The following is a 17851-nucleotide window of genomic DNA, read 5'->3' on the forward strand; positions in this document are numbered from 1 at the left end:
ACTATAATCCCTAGATTCCTTTCTGCCATACTCCTTCCTAGACAGTCTCTTCCCATTCTGTATGTGTGAAACTGATTGTTCCTTCCTAAGTGGAGCACTTTGCATTTGTCTTTATTAAACTTCATCCTGTTTACCTCAGACCATTTCTCCAATTTGGCCAGATCATTTTGAATTTTGATCCTATCCTCCAAAGCAGTTGCAATCCCTCCCAGTTTGGTATCATCTGCAAACTTAATAAGCATACTTTCTATGCCAGTATCTAAGTCTTTGATGAAGATATTGAACAGAGCCGGTTCCAAAACACCCCTGCGGAACCCCACTCGTTATCATCTAGTCCAACCCCCTGCTCAAAGAAGGACCAATTCCCAGACAGATTTTTGCCCCAAATCCCTAAATGGCTCCGTCAAGTATTGAACTCACAGCGCTGGGTTTAAGCAGGCCAATGCTCAAACCACTGAGCTATCCATCTCCCCAATGTGCAACCCCAATGTGGCCCTCAGGCCAAAAAGTTTGCCCACCCCTGATCTAGACCATCTCTGACAGGTCATTGTCTAACCTGCTCTTAAAAATCTTCAATGACGGCGATTCCACAGTCTCCCTAGACAATTTATTCCAATGCTTAACCACCCTAACAGTTAGGAAGTTTTTCCTGATGTTCAACCTAAACTGCCCTTGCTTCAATTTAAGCCCATTGCTTCGTGTCCTATCCTCAGATGTTAGGAAGAACAATTTCTCTCCCTCCTCCTTGTAACAACCTTTCATGTACTTGAAAACTGTTATCATGTCTCCCCTCAGTCTTCTTTCAGACTAAACAAACCCAATTTTTTCAATCTTGCCTTACAGGTCATGTTTTCTAGACCTTTAATCATTTTTGTTGTTGTTCTCTGGATTTTCTCAATTTGTCCACACCTTTCCTGAAATGTAGTGCCCAGAACAGGGCACAATACTCCAGTTTAAGGCCTAATCAGCATGGAGTAGAGTGGAAGAATAACTTCTTGTCTTGTTTACAACACTCCTGGTGATGCATCCCAGAATGATGATCGCTTTTTTTTTTTTTTTTTTTTTTTGCAAGTGTTACACTGTTCACTCATATTTAGCTTGTGATCCACTTTAATCCCTACATCCCTTTCTACAGTACTCCTTCCCAGGCAGTCATTTCCCATTTTGTATATGTGCAACTGATTGTTCCTTCCTAAGTGGAGTACTTTGCATTTGTCCTTAATGAAATTCATCCTATTTACTTCAGACTATTTCTCCAGTTTGTCCAGATCATTTTGAATTTTAATCCTATCCTCCAAAACACTTGCAACCCCTCCCAGCTTGGCATTGTCTGCAAACTTTATAAGTGTAGTCTCTATGCCACTATCTAAATCATTGATGAAGATATTGAACAGACCAATCCCTGCGGTACCCCACTTGATATGCCCTTCCCTATGAACCACTGATAACTACTCTCTGGGGACGGTTTTCCAACCAGTTATGCACCCACCTTATAGTAGCTCCATCTAGGTTGTATTTCCCTAGTTTGTTTATGAGAAAGTCATGCAAGACAATATAAAAAAATAATAAATATCTGCTCAGAAGCTACCCATTGGACCACATCTGCTCAACAGGAAGGGCAAAATGGAGGGGAAATCTGGCATGTATGCATGTGCAGGAGATTGTAGGGAGATGCAAGAGGCAGTGGGAACTTGGAAAACAGGAGTGCGGGGGGAACCTGCAATGTACAGTCTTTCCAACTGTTTTGTGCTGCTTTGGCAAAACGAAACAGTTGTAAACACAGTTTGTCTGTGATCCAAGATTAGATTACTCTGATTTTCTTTAAAGATAGTTTGTTTTAAATATTGTTTTCTCCTCAAGGTGTAAGTACAGGGCAGAGTTAAGGTTGTTTGGGTGCTCTAATTGTATATCTTCGTACCATAACATGTTTGGATTTTGTTTAAGTGTAAACTTAACTATGAAGTTTCTGGGTTTATAGTGCTTGTTTTTTGAAATAATTACACATTGCTGTAGCATAGTTTCCCCTAAATTATTGATATGGACTTTCAACTTTACCTTCACTTTCACATTGTTTTTTGAATGGGAATACATTATTATACGTCTCTAATATAATGAGTGATCAAGGCAATTGTATTACTTCTCATCCAAAGGACAGCACATTTTCCAGCATCACAATGATCTTTAATGTCACTTTGGGACATTGTGTTTCAATACTGACTCAGTGGTGAGATTGCTACACACTCTATTGCATCACTGACTCAACTGTCTGGTGCACTTCAGTTTTCTTTGGTGGTCTCCCATTCAAGTAGTGATCAGTAATGAGTCCTGTATCTTAGATCTGACATAATCACATCTCTAAGCAGTATGGGTAAGTCTTATCTGTATAAACCAATTCACACATGACTTAAAAAAACAGATCAAATTGCCGTTCATTACTTATCCTCAAGTTGGAACACTCATTTTGGGCTGTAGTCCACGAAAGCTTATGCTCTAATAAATTTGTTAGTCTCTAAGGTGCCACAAGTACTCCTGTTCTTTTTGCGGATACAGACTAACACGGCTGCTACTCTGAAACCTGTCATTTTCAGCAGTTCACTATGGAAAAAAATACATCAGGAAACAGTCAGACTAAGAAATATGGTTTAGTTAAGTCTCATGCTACAAAAGCTCCAGGATCTTGCAAAGTGTCTCCTCAGCTTGCTTTGGACTTTAAAGGCTTGTTTTCATGTTGCAGAGATAGGTGAGAGGATACAGCTGACTCTTAAAGACCTCCTGTAGAAGCACTTGTACGCTGTGTAGATGACAGAAAAGGGGAGAAGTGAATAAAGCCCACTCAATTGATATTCATATATTGCTCAGTGGCCCTCTAACCTCTATGTGTTATCCTGTATATGAGTGAATGCTCCTAGTACAGCTCCCAATGGACAGCTGTCCATATCACAGAAAACATAGCAGTAGCTGGAACTAATTTTCACCTTTGCTGGCGGTTTCAGTAGAGATGCAAGTGTGGTTTGGACATGCCATGGAGACTGAACTACCATGTAAGTCTGAGGTGCTATGTCCATGAAGATACCCTGGCAGCAGAAGGGAAAACTTGTACTGGTAATACCCATGCTGATCCTGTTCTGTGGACTTTTGTCTCTGTTCAGTCTGGGCCCCTTTGCTATCCAATCTGCTTATCCAACTATTTGCTACACCTTTTCCAAATCATATTAAAGAGCTACAGTAATAATCCAAATATCACTGTAAAGTAGGTTTGGCTTTTACCTCTCCTCTTCTTCCCGTGACTTTTCTTCTTGTGCCTTTTATCCCGCCTCTTCTTGCGCAGTTTTCGTCTCTTCTTCCTATTCCGGTTGCGATTGTGTCTTAATTTTCTCATAATCTGTTTTGAAGATCCCACACCTGTTTTTTGATTGAGTAGATCTGTTTACTTGGGGTGGTGAATTAAAGCATACTTGTCTGAAATATAAAGAGGCCTTCAATTATGACATGTGAAGTTCAGCCTCCCTATGTGACTGAAATTGTGATGGCTGTTTTAAGTCAGTTTATGCAAACTATTACACACACAAATTACATTAAAAGAACTTTCAATATCAAATCAAGCACTCAAAAGTTAGGAAATACCAGAATTAAAGATGCCTCCCATGCAATGCCTTCCCACCCCCACCCCAATGCTCCCAGAGTGCCAGAGACTGGGATATGGGCAATCATTCCTAGTGGTTAGAGAACGTAAGAGCATAAGAACTGCCAAACTGGGTCAGATTAAAGGTCCATCCAAACTCAGTATCCTGTCTTCCAACAGTGGCCGACGCCAAGTGCCTCAGAGGGAACGAACAGAACAGGGAATCATCAAATGATCCATCCCCTGTCGCCCATTCTCAGCTTCTGGCAAACTGAGACTAGGGACACCATCCCTGCCCAGTCTGGCTAATAGCCATTAGTGGACCTATCCTCCATGAACTTATCTAGCTCTTTTTTGAAACCTGTTATAGTCTTGGCCTTCACAACATCCTTTGGCAAAGTGTTCCACAGGTTGACTGTGCGTTGTGTGACGAAATGCTTCCTTTTGTTTGTTTTAAACCTGCTGCCTATTAATTTCATTTGGTGACCCCTAGTTCTTGTGTTCTGAGGAGTAAATAACACTTTCTTATTTACTTTCCCCACACCAGTTATGATTTTATAGACCTCAATCATCCCTCCTTAGTCATCTCTTTTCCAAGCAGAAAAGTCTCAGTCTTTTTAATCTCTCCTTATACAGAAGCAGTATACCCCTAATCATTTTTGTTGCCCTTTTCTGAACCTTTTCCAATTCCAATACATCTTTTTTGAGATGTGGTGACCACATCTGCATGCAGTATTCAAGATGTGGGCGTACCATGGATTTATATAGAGGCAATATGATATTTTCTGTCCTATTATCTATCCCTTTCTTAATGATTCCCAACATTCTGTTCGCTTTTTTGACTGCTGCTGCACATTGAGTGGATGTTTTCAGAGAACTATCCACAATGACTCCAAGATCTTTCTTGAGTGGTAACAGCTAATTCAGACCCCTGGGGGACACCACTATTTACCCCTTTCCATTCTGAAAACTGACCATTAATTCCTACCCTTTGTTTCCTATCCTTTAACCAGTTACCGATCCATGAGAGGACCTTCCCTCTTATCACATGACAGCTTACTTTGCTTAAGAGCCTTTGGTGAGGGACCTTGTCAAAGGCTTTCTGAAAATCTAAGTACACTATATACACTGGATCCCCCTTGTCCACATGCTTGTTGACCCCCTATAGTTCCATCTGGTTTACCTGGTACTGAAGTCAGGCATACCGGGATCACCTGCGGATCCCTTTTTAAAAATTGGCGTCACATTAGCTATCCTCCAGTCATTTGGTACAGAAGCTGATTTAAATGATAGATTACAAACCACAGTTAGTAGTTCGGCAATTTCACATTTGAGTTCCTTCAGAACTCTTGGGTGAGTGCCATCTGGTCCTGATGACTTATTACTGTTTAATTTATCAATTTGTTCCAAAACCTCCTTTAATGACACCTCAATCTGGGACAGTTCTCAGATTTGTCACCTAAAAAGAATGGCTCACGTTTAGGACTCTCCCTCACATCCTCAGCTGTGAAGACGGATGCAAAGAATTCATTTAGTTTCTCTGCAATGGCCTTATCGTCCTTGAATGCTCCTTTAGCATCTCGATCGTCCAGTGGCCCCACTGGTTGTTTAGTAGGCTTCCTGCTTCTGATGTTCATACGTTTTTTTTGCTATTACTTTTTGAGTCTTTGACTAGCTGTTCTTCAGATTTTTTTGGCCTTCCTAATTATATTTTAGAGCAGGAATCAGTGGCCACGTGTCAGAGCCAAGCTCAGAGCCAAGTCAGAAGTCTGGAATCCGAGGCAAGGGTTGGACTGGGTTACCCGGAGTGAGGCAAGGCAGGGGCAAGACTGGGAACAAGTAGGCACAGGAGCTATCACAGCCGTGGGCAAGTGCTTTAAGCAGCTGCTGATCTGCTGCTGGGTTTATGAGCCAATCTGCTGACTCTTCCCACCAATCAGGCAGTATAGCTAATCAGGCAGCCTATGCAGGCCAGCTGCACTCATTAGGTTGCCCAGAGACAAACTCTGCTGTAGGATCTGCTTCCAAACTCACTCTGCTTCAAGCTCTGATTCCTGACAGTACTCTCCATCCCCCAAGGGCACCTCTTTGGGGCCTGGTTTCTTGGAGTAAGTCTGATGAAACTCTCAGAATAGTTCTGAGGCACTGATGTTCTCTGTTGGCTCCCAAGACCACTCGTCTGGCACATAGCCTTCTCATTTCACTGAGTACTGGAGCCTGGCCCTAATTAACCAAGAATTGAGGATTCGGTGGACCTAGTGCTTGTGCTGTCCATAGGCTATTATGGATAGCAGTGGAGGATTGGAGAGGGTTGGGTATGGGTTCTCAGTGTAGGGCTTTAAAAGTGAGTTGTGAAAGATGGAGTGGATCTTCACAGACTCAGACAGCTGTAATCTGAAGGCCACTGGGTTTACCTGTTGTATAATCTTGAAAGGGCCAATGTATGGGTAGTCTAGTTTGATGGATTGATTTAAGGTTCTGGGCAGACAGCCACACCTTGTCCCCAATGGGCAGATTGGGGCAGCATGACAGGTTTGGTTCACATGGTATTTGTAGGCTTCTTTGGCAGACTGCAAGTGTTCCTTGGGCTCCCGATGCACCCGGTGTAGGTTAAATCTGCGGCAACCAAATTACAGATCTTGAATTGGCCAAAATGGCCTGCAAGTAGCGAATTGTGGCATAGTTTCAATATCTGAAACCTATATTGTCCCTCTGGAACATAAATACAACCCTTGCAATAGAAGAGGCCATTCCGTAGTCAGAACTTGGAGTTGGTTTGGGTACCCGCAATGTGCAGGGTCTGGTGGATCTAGGATGTGAATGGGTCATCGGGGAGTAGGGAATGGTTGGAGGACATCATACTGCTGTTGACTGTGCTATTGACAAAGTTGGAGGATCTGAGCATGGTGGCAGAGGGCTCTTTTCTGGGTTTGAGATATTCATTTTTGTGGGATAGGGCATCTGCCTTCCCATTTCTCGTCCCTGAGTGACAGGTCACAACAACATTGAAGAGAATGAAGAAGAGGGACCAATGGATCTGGTGTTGGTTAAGGCACCTAGCAGTCTGTAGGTACTCAAGGTTCTAGAGGTCCATAAGGACTTGGACTGTGAATCTGGCTCCTTCTGGTGCCACTCCTCAAAAGCCACCTTGATAACCAGTAGTTCTTTGTCCCAACTATGATAATTTTTTCCCAGCGTTAGCTTCCAAGAGTTAAATGCACAAAGGTGGAGTAGATTGCAGGGGCCTGCATGCTGAAATAATACTGTGCCTATGGCAAAGTTCAAGGCATCATCCTCAATCATAAATGGTTTAGTAGGATCTGGGTGAATCAGAATGTGTACTGAGGTGAATGCTTTCTTTAGTTGATATGGGGAAGGCTGAGCTTCCACGGACCAGGAAAAAAGCAACAGAGGGTCCTGTGGCACCTTTGAGACTAACAGAAGTATTGGGAGCATAAGCTTTCGTGGGTAAGAACCTCACTTCTTCAGATGCAAGTGAGGTTCTTACCCACGAAAGCTTATGCTCCCAATACTTCTGTTAGTCTCAAAGGTGCCACAGGACCCTCTGTTGCTTTTTACAGATTCAGACTAACACGGCTACCCCTCTGATACTTGGGACCAGGAAAACTGGATCCTCTTTTGCAGGAGTGCCATTATGGGTGCAAGGCTAGAGACTAGTGAATCCTTTTCAATAAATCTCCTGTAGAAATTGGCAAACCCCAGAAATTGTTGCACATATGTCCTTGGGTGTGTTGGATATTTCTGCCACCTTACATGGGGTTCTGGTGAGTTCCTTGGACAAGATTATACATCCCAGGAATTCAGTGTCCTTATTGAACTCTCACTTCTGGGGATTTTTGTAGAGGTGGTTTTGGCATCAGTGCACACATGATGATTATGGAGGTCCTGACTTTTGAAGAAAATTAGGGTCTTGTCCAGGTAAATGTCAACAAATTGGTCCAGCCTGTCCCTAAGGATGTCATTTATGAAATGCTGGAAGCAGTGCTTAATATAATAAAAGGGGCATGGGGCTCAAGCAATTTTTTTTACTTTCATAACTGATACAGCAAGCCCAGAGGTGCCAGGGCTATGAACTGCCAACCATAGAGGTCTGGGGGGGCTTAGCCCTGGCACAAATTAAGCACTATCTGGAAGGTTGCCAGGATATTGCGCAACCCAAATGGCATGACTAAATACTCAAAATGGCCATACTTGGTACAGAAGGTGGTCTTCCATTTGGCCCCTTTCTAAGTCCTCACCAGGTTGTAAGCTCTGCGGAGATTCAAGTTTGTGAAGACCTTGGCAGAGCAGAGTCTTTTGTACAGCTTGTTTAATAAATGGTAAGAGGTACTGGTTTTGGATTGTAATCTTGTTCAGAGCTCAGTAGTCCACACAAGGATGGAGAGAGCTGTCTTTCTTCTCCACAAAGAAGATTGGCACACCACTTGGGACATGGAGGGGTAAATAAACCCCTTCTGCAGGTTTTCCTCAAGATAATCCCAGAGAGCCTATAGTTTGGGTTTGGAGAGGGAGTAAATGAACCCAAAGGGAACCTCTTCTTCCAGCTCAAGGTCAATGGGGCAGTCATAGCTTCAATGGGGCAGTAGCATGTCAGCTTTCTTTTTGTCAAACATATGAGCGTAGTGTTGATATTTAACAGGAATCCCAGGAGCTGTTAGGGGTTGCCTTTGGACCCTCCTTTCATATCTCTGAATTCTTTGGTGGGCTGCGTATGCCAAAGGGGGTTGTTTGTCCTAGGTCAGCTCTTGGGAAACAGGATTGTCAGCAATATGAGGAGTTAAAGCATATCATACCCAACTGCCAGTAGACGCATGGACCATGGGCGATGTGCCAGAGGATGCCAAGGACAACTGATGAATGCAGTGCACAACTTAGTCCAAACTAGAGAATTTCTTGGTGACCTCAAAGAGTAGTTATCTCTAGGGGAGCTGTCTGGTGGGTAACCGGTCCTGACAAAGGAGTGACCTGTCTTTGGACTCCACTAACTTGGGGAAATCCTTGCACTTGGCAGGGATATTGTGTGTTTGGGTGAGCCTAAATGCCTCTCCAGCATCCCACAATGCCCAACATCAATCTACAGGTGCTGGGTGTACTTGGGTGTTCCAAGTCCGTGAAATTGCCGAGGCATCCAAGTACACCCAGCACCTGTAGATTGATGTTGGGCATTGTGGGATGCTGGAGAGGGAGTTGGAGATATGTTGGATGCTGATTGGCCCTCACCAGGGTACAAGCAGACAAGAATTGGTGTGGGCTCTGCTGGGGAGAGGAGAAGGCTGTCACCCCAGCCTAAACCCTCCTATTGGGGCTGGGGCTTGGTGTTTCCCAACCAGGGGGCACCATGGACCTAGGCAGGCCAGCTTGTTGCAAAGTGTCCTTGCTCCCCTCAGTATAGCCATAGGCCTGATGCCAAGTGTAGATTCTTCTCCCTGTTGGAAAGGCTGGACCTGACCAACTTGCAAGCTTCCAGGTGACAGAGTAGGGACTGGTGATGGCAGGGCCAGAATTGGTGGGAGTTGGGAGGATCATCTTTTATTCTGGTGGTGTTTGGTCAGGCAGTCATTGATCTTGATACACAGATTGGCTAAGGCATCCAGGCCAGACGGGGATTCTATTCTTTAATACCATCATTTAGGCTGAGCCAGAAATGATACTGCAGAGTGGCTTCATTCCACTTCATATCTACTCCCAGGCATTGGAATTCTGCTGCATATTTAGCAATTGGCTGGCATCACTGCTGCAACACTTGATACTTGCCTTCAGCCATATGCTCTTGACTCAGAACATTGAAGATCACCGCCATAGCTCAAATGAAGTCCTCAAATTGTCCCAGAAGCGGTGTCGATTTTTCCAGGATTGGAGATGCCAAAGCCCGGCCTCCCCCAGTAAGCAGGCTGTTAATCAATTGCACTTGTGCTTGGTCAGTGGGGTACGATGGTGGGAGCAGCAAAAATAAGGTGCCAACGCTGCCCTAGGAACACATGACATTTGTCACAATTGCCATTGAACTTGTGAGGTAGCGGGATCTTGGGTTCATGGGGAGTGGGGCTTGGGGCTGAAGGCAGTGTGGTTTGAGTTTGTAAGATCACATTCTGCACCTGCACGGTGGCAAGCTGGACCAGCAAGGTCTGTAGGTCCACCACTATCTCCATCAGAGAGATAGGCCTTTGTAGAATCCTTGCTTGCCATATCATCTCTAGTTCTCTTACAGTTTGTGTTGGGGCTACTCAAACTGTCCTAGACCTAGGCAGTCCCACCTTGTGGTTAGAGCAGGAGTCAGCACCCAGGCACCAGAGCCAAGGCTCCAAGACAAAGTCAGAGATGGGACCCAAGAGTCAGAACTGGAGTCAGAGGCCAGGGATCAGAGCCGAAGTAGCTGAGCGATAGGACCGGGTTACCTTGGTTGGGGCCAATGCAAGAGCAGAGCTGGGAACAAGCAGGCACAGGAGCTATCACAGCCATGGGCAAATGCTTTTGAGCAGCCTCTGAACTGCTGCTACTGCTAGGCTTAAGAACCAGTCTGCTGACTCTTCTCACCCATCAGGCAGTGTAGCCAATTAGGCAGCCTACTATAGGCCGGCTGTGCTCGTTAGGTTACCTGCAGGCACTGCTTTCTGAGAAGAAGTGTTCCTCTTTCCCAGTAGGCGATTTTCTCCCATGCATCTTCTCTGTTCTGATAGCATGGAGATGCCCTTGGACTCACAGGAACTTTGATGGAAAAAGAAGCTACCTTGAGAGTGAAGCTGGTAGCTCCATTGTTGAAGCACCTTCATCAGTAAGTCTGCCGTCGCCAGCACACAGCAGCCAGACACCAGCTAAGATGAGAGAGCCATAAAACATGTCACATCCAACTTCTGACCACAGAAAGGGCAGCTATGGACCTGCTGTAACTTCTGCTCTGCCCAGAGCCTCATGGAGCCCTGACAATGGGATAAGTCCTGTTTCCCTTCTGTTTGTGTTTAAATGATTAAGCAATCTACCACTAGAAAGTCTTGGCACGTGTGTACAGGCTCAACCTGTATGCAACAGAACCAATAGAAATGCAGCATGCAAATTATTTGGAGCAGGAAAGTGAGGATTGGTCATTGCCTCTCATATCAGATTAACAGATTAAGAGGTAAGAAGGGACCACTGTGACCATCTAGTCTGACTTCCTGTATAACACAAGCCATAGAACTTCCCGGAATTAGTTCCTGTTTGAACTAGTGCAGATCTTTTAGAAAAAAACATCCTGTCTTGATTTAAACATTGCTAGTGATGGAGAATCTACCACAACCTTTGGTAAAGTGTTGTAATAGTTAATTGCCCGCACTGTTAAAATCCTGTACCTTTATTTCTAGTTGGAGGGCTTCTCTACATGATGAATTAATGTGTGGCTGGTCAGGGTGTGAATCAACAGCCCACTAGCTTGCTGCACACTAACTGGCCCTATGGACCCTGCTACCACGCCCTAAAAGTTCTGTAGTGTGCTTTGGTGTACTCCTGCTTGAACTGGGAATACCAGAACTGGACACAGCATTTCAGCAGCAGTCACACCAGTGCCAAATATAGAGGGAATAGAAGCTCCCTACTCCTACTTGACATTCCCCTGTTTATTCATCCAAGGATTGCATTAGATATCAGATTAGTTTGACAGGTTCTATTTTCTATAAACCCCTGTTCATTAGCACTAATTATATTAACTTCCTTTAATTTTTTATTGAGTTCTGTATCAGCTGTTCCATTATTTTCCCAGGGATCAATATCAGATTTATAGGCCTATAATTAACTAGGTTGTTCCATTTACTCTTTTTAAATATTTGGCACAACATTAGGTTTCCTTCAATCTTCTGGAACTGTCCCAGTATTCCAAGAGTTATTGAAAAAAAGCATTAACAGTCCAGAGAGCTCTTCAACTAGCTCTTTAAAAACTATTGGAAGCAAGTTATCAGGATCTGCTGATTTAGAAATGTATAACTTTAGTAAGTGCTGTCTAACATTCTCCTGAGTTCCTATTGGAATGAAAAGTGTTTCGTTTCATCATAGTCATTGTCATCGTCGTCATGTGCTATGACAACATTATCTGTTTTTCACCCAAATAGACAACAGAACTAGTTAGGGAACACTTCTGCCTTTTCTGGATTATTATTGACAATTCTACCTAATCCCATCTAATAATGGACCCACAGGGTGTGGAGCCTCATTTAAAGGGTGTGTGGGGCGGGAGGGGAGGGAGGGGCAAATTGCCCCCCTGCCTGAACCTCCGTTTCCCCATTAGGCGTTCTCCCCTCCACCAGCAGTCTGACTGGTGAGTGGTATGGCAAGCTGGAGCATGGGATGTAATGCCACTCAGGTTTGGACCAGGTTTGCACGAGGTTGCAATGTCACTCACTCAAATTTTGGCCCAGACGCTCCCCCGCCTGATCATGATGGCGGGGCAGCTGAGGCCAGGTCACAATGCCATTCTCTCAGATTTGACCCGGCTGTTCTTCCTCATAATGGAGGGACAGCCAGCCTAAGGGTATGTCTACACTACGGGATTAATCCGAATTTAGATAATTCGGATTTGAGAAACAGGTTGTATAAAGTCGAAATGAGTGCGGCCACACTAGCACAGTAATTCGGTGGTGTGCGTCCAAGTACCGGGGCTAGCGTCGATTTCTGCACCGTTGCACTGTGGGTAGCAATTCCATAGCTATCCCATAGTTCCCGCAGTCTCCCGCGCCCATTGGGATTGTGGGTTAAGATCCCAGTGCCTGATGGGACAAAAAACATCGTCGCAGGTGGTTCTGGGTACAGCCTCACTTCCTCCCTCCCTGCATGAAAGCAACGGACGGCAGACAACCATTTTCGCGCCTTTTTTCCTGGGTGGGTGAACACTGCAGACTCCATACCACGGCAAGCATGGAGCCCGCTGAGGTCAAGACAGCACTCATGAATATTGCAAACACCTCGCGTGTTCTCGTGGAGTTTATGCTCAGCCAGGACCAGAAAAACGAGGAGAGGAGGCAGCGGCGGCGGCAGCGCAGCGACAAGCATGATGAGGACATGGACACGGACACGGACACAGAATTCAGTGAAACCACAGGCCCCGGTGCTTTGGAGATCATGTTGTTAATGGGGCAGATTCTATCCATGGAACGCCGATTCTGGGCAAGGGAAACAAGCACAGACTGGTGGGACCGCATAGTGTTGCAGGTCTGGGACGATTCCCAGTGGCTGCGGAACTTTCGCATGCGTAAGGGCACTTTCATGGAACTTTGTGACTTGCTGTCCCCTGCCCTGAAACGCCAGAATACCAAGATGAGAGCAGCCCTCACAGTTGAGAAGCGCGTGGCGATAGCCCTGTGGAAGCTTGCAACGCCAGACAGCTACCGGTCAGTCGGGAATCAATTTGGAGTGGGCAAATCTACTGTGGGGGCTGCTGTGATGCAAGTAGCCAAAGCAATCACTCAGGTGCTGCTACGAAAGTTAGTGACTCTGGGAAATGTGCAGGCTATAGTGGATGGTTTTGCTGCAATGGGATTCCCTAACTGTGGTGGGGCAATAGACGGAACCCATATCCCTATCTTGGCACTGGAGCACCAAGCCACCGAGTACATAAACCGCAAGGGGTACTTTTCAATGGTGCTGCAAGCACTTGTGGATCACAAGGGACGTTTCACCAACATCAACGCGGGCTGGGCGGGAAGGGTTCATGACGCTCGCGTCTTCAGGAACACTACTCTGTTTAAAGGGCTGCAGCAAGGGACTTACTTTCCGGACCAGAAAATAACCATTGGGGATGTTGAAATGCCCATAGTTATTCTTGGGGACCCAGCCTACCCCTTAATGCCATGGCTTATGAAGCCATACACAGGCAGCCTGGACAGGAGTCAGGAGCTGTTTAACTACAGGCTAAGCAAGTGCAGAATGGTGGTAGAATGTGCATTTGGCCATTTAAAAGGTCGCTGGCGTTCATTATTGACTCGCTCTGACCTCAGCCAAAGAAATCTCCCCATTGTTATTTCTGCTTGCTGTGTGCTCCACAATCTCTGTGAAAGTAAGGGGGAGACCTTTATGGCGGGGTGGGAGGCTGAGGCAAATCGCCTGGCTGCTGATTACGCGCAGCCAGACACCAGGGCGATTAGAAGATCACACCATGAAGCGCTGTGCATCAGAGAAGCTTTGAAAACTAGTTTCATGGCTGGCCAGGCTACCGTGTGAAATATCTGTTTGTTTCTCCTTCATGAAAACCCTCCCCCTTTACTGACTGATTTTCTGTAAGGAACCCACCCTGCCCCTTCCCCCAGCTTTCTTTCAAACCAAATAAAGTCACTATCATTTAAAAATCATTTATTCTTTATTAATAGATTAGAAAAAGAGGGAGGGAACCCGGGTGGTATTTGGGAGGAGGATTGCTGGGAAGGAAAAAGCCACAAAGAAAAGGTTAAAAAAATGACAGCCTTTTGCTTGGGCTGTCTACTGGGGTGGAATGGGAAGGTGTACGGAGCCTCCCCCCCCGCGTTCTTACACGTCTGGGTGAGGAGGATACGGAACATGGGGAGGGGGGAGGGTGGAACAGGGGCTGAAGTGGCAGTCTGTTTTCCAGCAGCCGTTCCTGAACCTCCACCAGACGCCGGAGCAGCCCCAGCGTTGCATCCTTCATCCTCTGGTCTTCCTGCCGCCATCTCTCATCTCGATAGTCTCTCCTCTCCTCACGTTGGTCCCTCCTCTCCTCACATTGGTCCCTCCTCTCCTCATGTTCACTGACTTCTTTCCTATACTTTGAAACTGTTTCCTTCCACTCATTCAGATGAGCTCTGTCACTCCTGCTGGATTGCATAATTTCAGAAAACATGTCCTCCCACGTCTTCTTCTTACGACACCTTATCTGTGATAACCTTCGGGATGGAGGAGGGAGGCTTGAGGAATTTGCAGCTGCTGTAGGGAGGGGAAAAAAGAGAATTGTTTTAAAAGCTACATTTTGCAGAACAATGCTTATACTCTTTCACGGTGACCAACACTGTTCACATTACATAGCACATGTGATTTCTGTGCAAGGTCGCATTTTGCCTCTTAATGCTGAGTGCCTGTGGCTTTGCTGCTAGAGATCACAGGTCTGGGCAACAGAATTCGGCTTGCATGCGGCCATGGTAAGCTTCTGCGCCGTGCTTTCCCACATACCAAGCATAGCTTGTAGAGTGCTGCAGAAGCCTGGCCAATCTCAGCCAGTTGGGGGGGGGGGCAGTGTGGTGGGGCTTGTCTGGGCCCCTTCAGGCAAGTAGAGTGCTGTGGTTTTTCTGTTAACATTCAGCAGCACCAGAAAACAAACTAACCCCCCCCCCCTCGCCATGAATTCTCTGGGATGATCACGGTACCCTCCCCCCACCGCGTGGCTGGTAACAGGGAAGATCCCTGCTAGCCAAACGCGAAAAACTCAGGGCCAATTTCCCATCTGCGCTTGGCTAACTGCAGGGAAGGATTTATTTTCCGCCACAGGCAAACAGCCCAGTAGGAACGGCCACCTCTGTCCCCTTAATTAAGTTCCCGTATTTCAACCAGGTTACCAGGAGTGATATCACTCTCCTGAGGATTACACAACAAGATAAAGAACGGATGTTGCTTGAATGCCAGCAAACACCGGGACCATACGCTGCCAGGCTTTGTCAGGCAATGATACCAGATTACTTGCTGCAAGCATGGCGTGGTCAAGTGTCCTACCATGGAGGAGGGAATAAGGATGCACTGGCCAGAAACCTTCTGGCAAGGCTTTCGGAGTACCTCCAGGAGAGCTTCATGGAGATGTCCCTGGAGGATTTCCGCTCCATCCCCATACACGTTAACAGACTTTTCCAGTAGCTACAGACTTTTCCAGTAGCTGAACTGACCGCGAATGCAAAGTCAGGCAAAGTAATCATTAAAAACCGTTTGCTTTTAAAACAAGTTTTATATTTTAAAAGGTAAACTCACCTGAGGTCCCTTCCATGGGGTCAGAGTCTTGGGTACTGGCTTGGGAGGCTTGGGAGGGTACTTCAGTCAGGGTGATAAAAAGATCCTGGCTGTTGGGGAGAATGGAGTGCTGTGTGCTCTCTGCAAGCTCATCCTTCTCCTCCTCCTCCTCCTCTACCCCATCGGCAGAATCCTCAGGCGTCGAGACTATCCCCGACCCAGAATCCACGAACAAAGGTGGGGTAGTGGTGGCATCCCCCCCTAGAATTGCATGCAGCTCGGCGTAGTAGCGGCATGTCCGCGGCTCTGACCCGGAGCGACCGTTTGCCTCCTTTGTTTTTTGATAGGCTTGTCTGAGCTCCTTGACCTTCACGCGGCACTGCCCAGAGTCCCTATTGTGGCCTCTCTCCATCATGCCCTTGGAAATTTTTTCAAAAGTTTTTGCATTTCGTCTTTTAGAACGAAGTTCTGCAAGCACTGAATCCTCTCCCCATACAGCGATCAGATCCAGTACCTCCCTCACGGTCCATGCTGGTGCTCTTTTTCGATTATCAGCCTGCATGGTTACCTGTGCTGATGAGGTATCTGTGGTCACCTGTGCTCTCCACGCTGGGCAAACAGGAAATGAAGTTCAAATGTTCGCAGGGCTTTTCCTGTCTACCTGGCCAGTGCATCCGAGTTCGGATTGTTGTCCAGAGCGGTCACAATGATGCACTGTGGGATAGCTCCCGGAGGCCAATACCATCGAATTGCGGCCACACTAACCCTAATTCGAATTGCTAAAATCGATTTTGGCGCTACTCCGCTCGTTGGGGTGGAGTACAGAAATCGATTTAAAGGGCCTTTTACATCGAATTAAATGGCGTCGTTGTGTGGACGGTTACAGGGTTAATTCGAATTAAAGCTGATAAATCCAAATTAAAGTCGTAGTGTAGACCAGGCCTAAGTCTGAGTGAGTGGTGTTGTGATCTGGCATGTGGGGTATCAATACCACTCAGGTTTGCTCCCAGCCAAAAGGTCATCAGGCCATGGCTGGGGTATCTGCCCTAGCTCCACAGCCCATGAATGAGCCAACACCTTTATTATGATTCTCTTTGGTCCAATGTACATACCAAACTTCTTCTTAGCCTTAAATCTAGATTGCTCCTTGTGTCCTTTTGCTTCCCTTATCAATTTTCTTAGTTCTGAGCTTCTGGTTTGTATTCATTACTATGAATGTTCCCTTTTTTCCATCTGTTTTATTTATATATATTTTATAGCTGCCTTCACTTCCCCTCTAAATTTGGTTGTTTTTTTAAGCAATGCAGCCTTCTTTCTTGATTGCAGGATATTGGCTTTTTGGGAGTGTAATAAAATGTTCTTAAACAATTACCAATTATTATTCATGTTTTTCTATTTAAAATTGTCTCCCAACTGTTATAGCTCATAAATGTTTTCAGATTTGTGAAACTGGCTCTTTTAAAGAATCATGATATATATTACTGGTTTGAACTTTATTCGGTTTGCACAAAATATAAAAGTAAATCAACAGAGAGTCCTGTGGCACCTTTAAGACTAACAGATGTATTGGAGCATAAGCTTTCATGGGTGAATGCCCACTTCGTCGGATGCATGTCGAATGCATCCGACTAAGTGGGCATTCACCCACGAAAGCTTATGCTCCAATACATCTGTTAGTCTTAAAGGTGCCACAGGACTCTGTTGCTTTTTACAGATCCAGACTAACACGGCTACCCCTCTGAGAAAAGTAATCAAGTTATGATCACTTGCACCTAAACCACCACTAATTCTTAGTTCTGTGATGAATTCATCTTTGTCTGTCAAGATGAGGTCCAATACAGAATTTTCCCTTTTTGGATGCAACACTTTTTGAGTTAGGAAATTGTCATCTGTAATGGGTAGAAGTTCCAAGAACGTTTTAGTAGTGGCAGCATGAGACCCCCCAGCACACATCACTGAAATTGAAGTCCCCTGTGATCATGCAGCATTTTTTTCCTTACACATTACAGATAGTTACAGAAGGATTTGGTCATTCTGTTCCCTAGTATAATTTGGTGGCCTGTAGCAGACACCACAAATACCCCATTTTGTGCTTTATCTGTTGCGATGATGATCCACATGCATTCAAGATCATTTTCTTCTGAGTTGTCAGTGACTCGAAAACTGCTCATGTCATTTTGTACATACAGCGTCCTTTTGCCCACTTGATCCTTCCTAAATAGGTTATAACCATTGATTTTTAACATTCAAATCATGTGAATCATCCCAACAGGTTTCAGTAATACCAACTGGATCAAATTC

Source organism: Malaclemys terrapin, chromosome 1, assembly GCF_027887155.1.
Source record: "Malaclemys terrapin pileata isolate rMalTer1 chromosome 1, rMalTer1.hap1, whole genome shotgun sequence".
NCBI lineage: Eukaryota > Metazoa > Chordata > Testudines > Emydidae > Malaclemys > Malaclemys terrapin.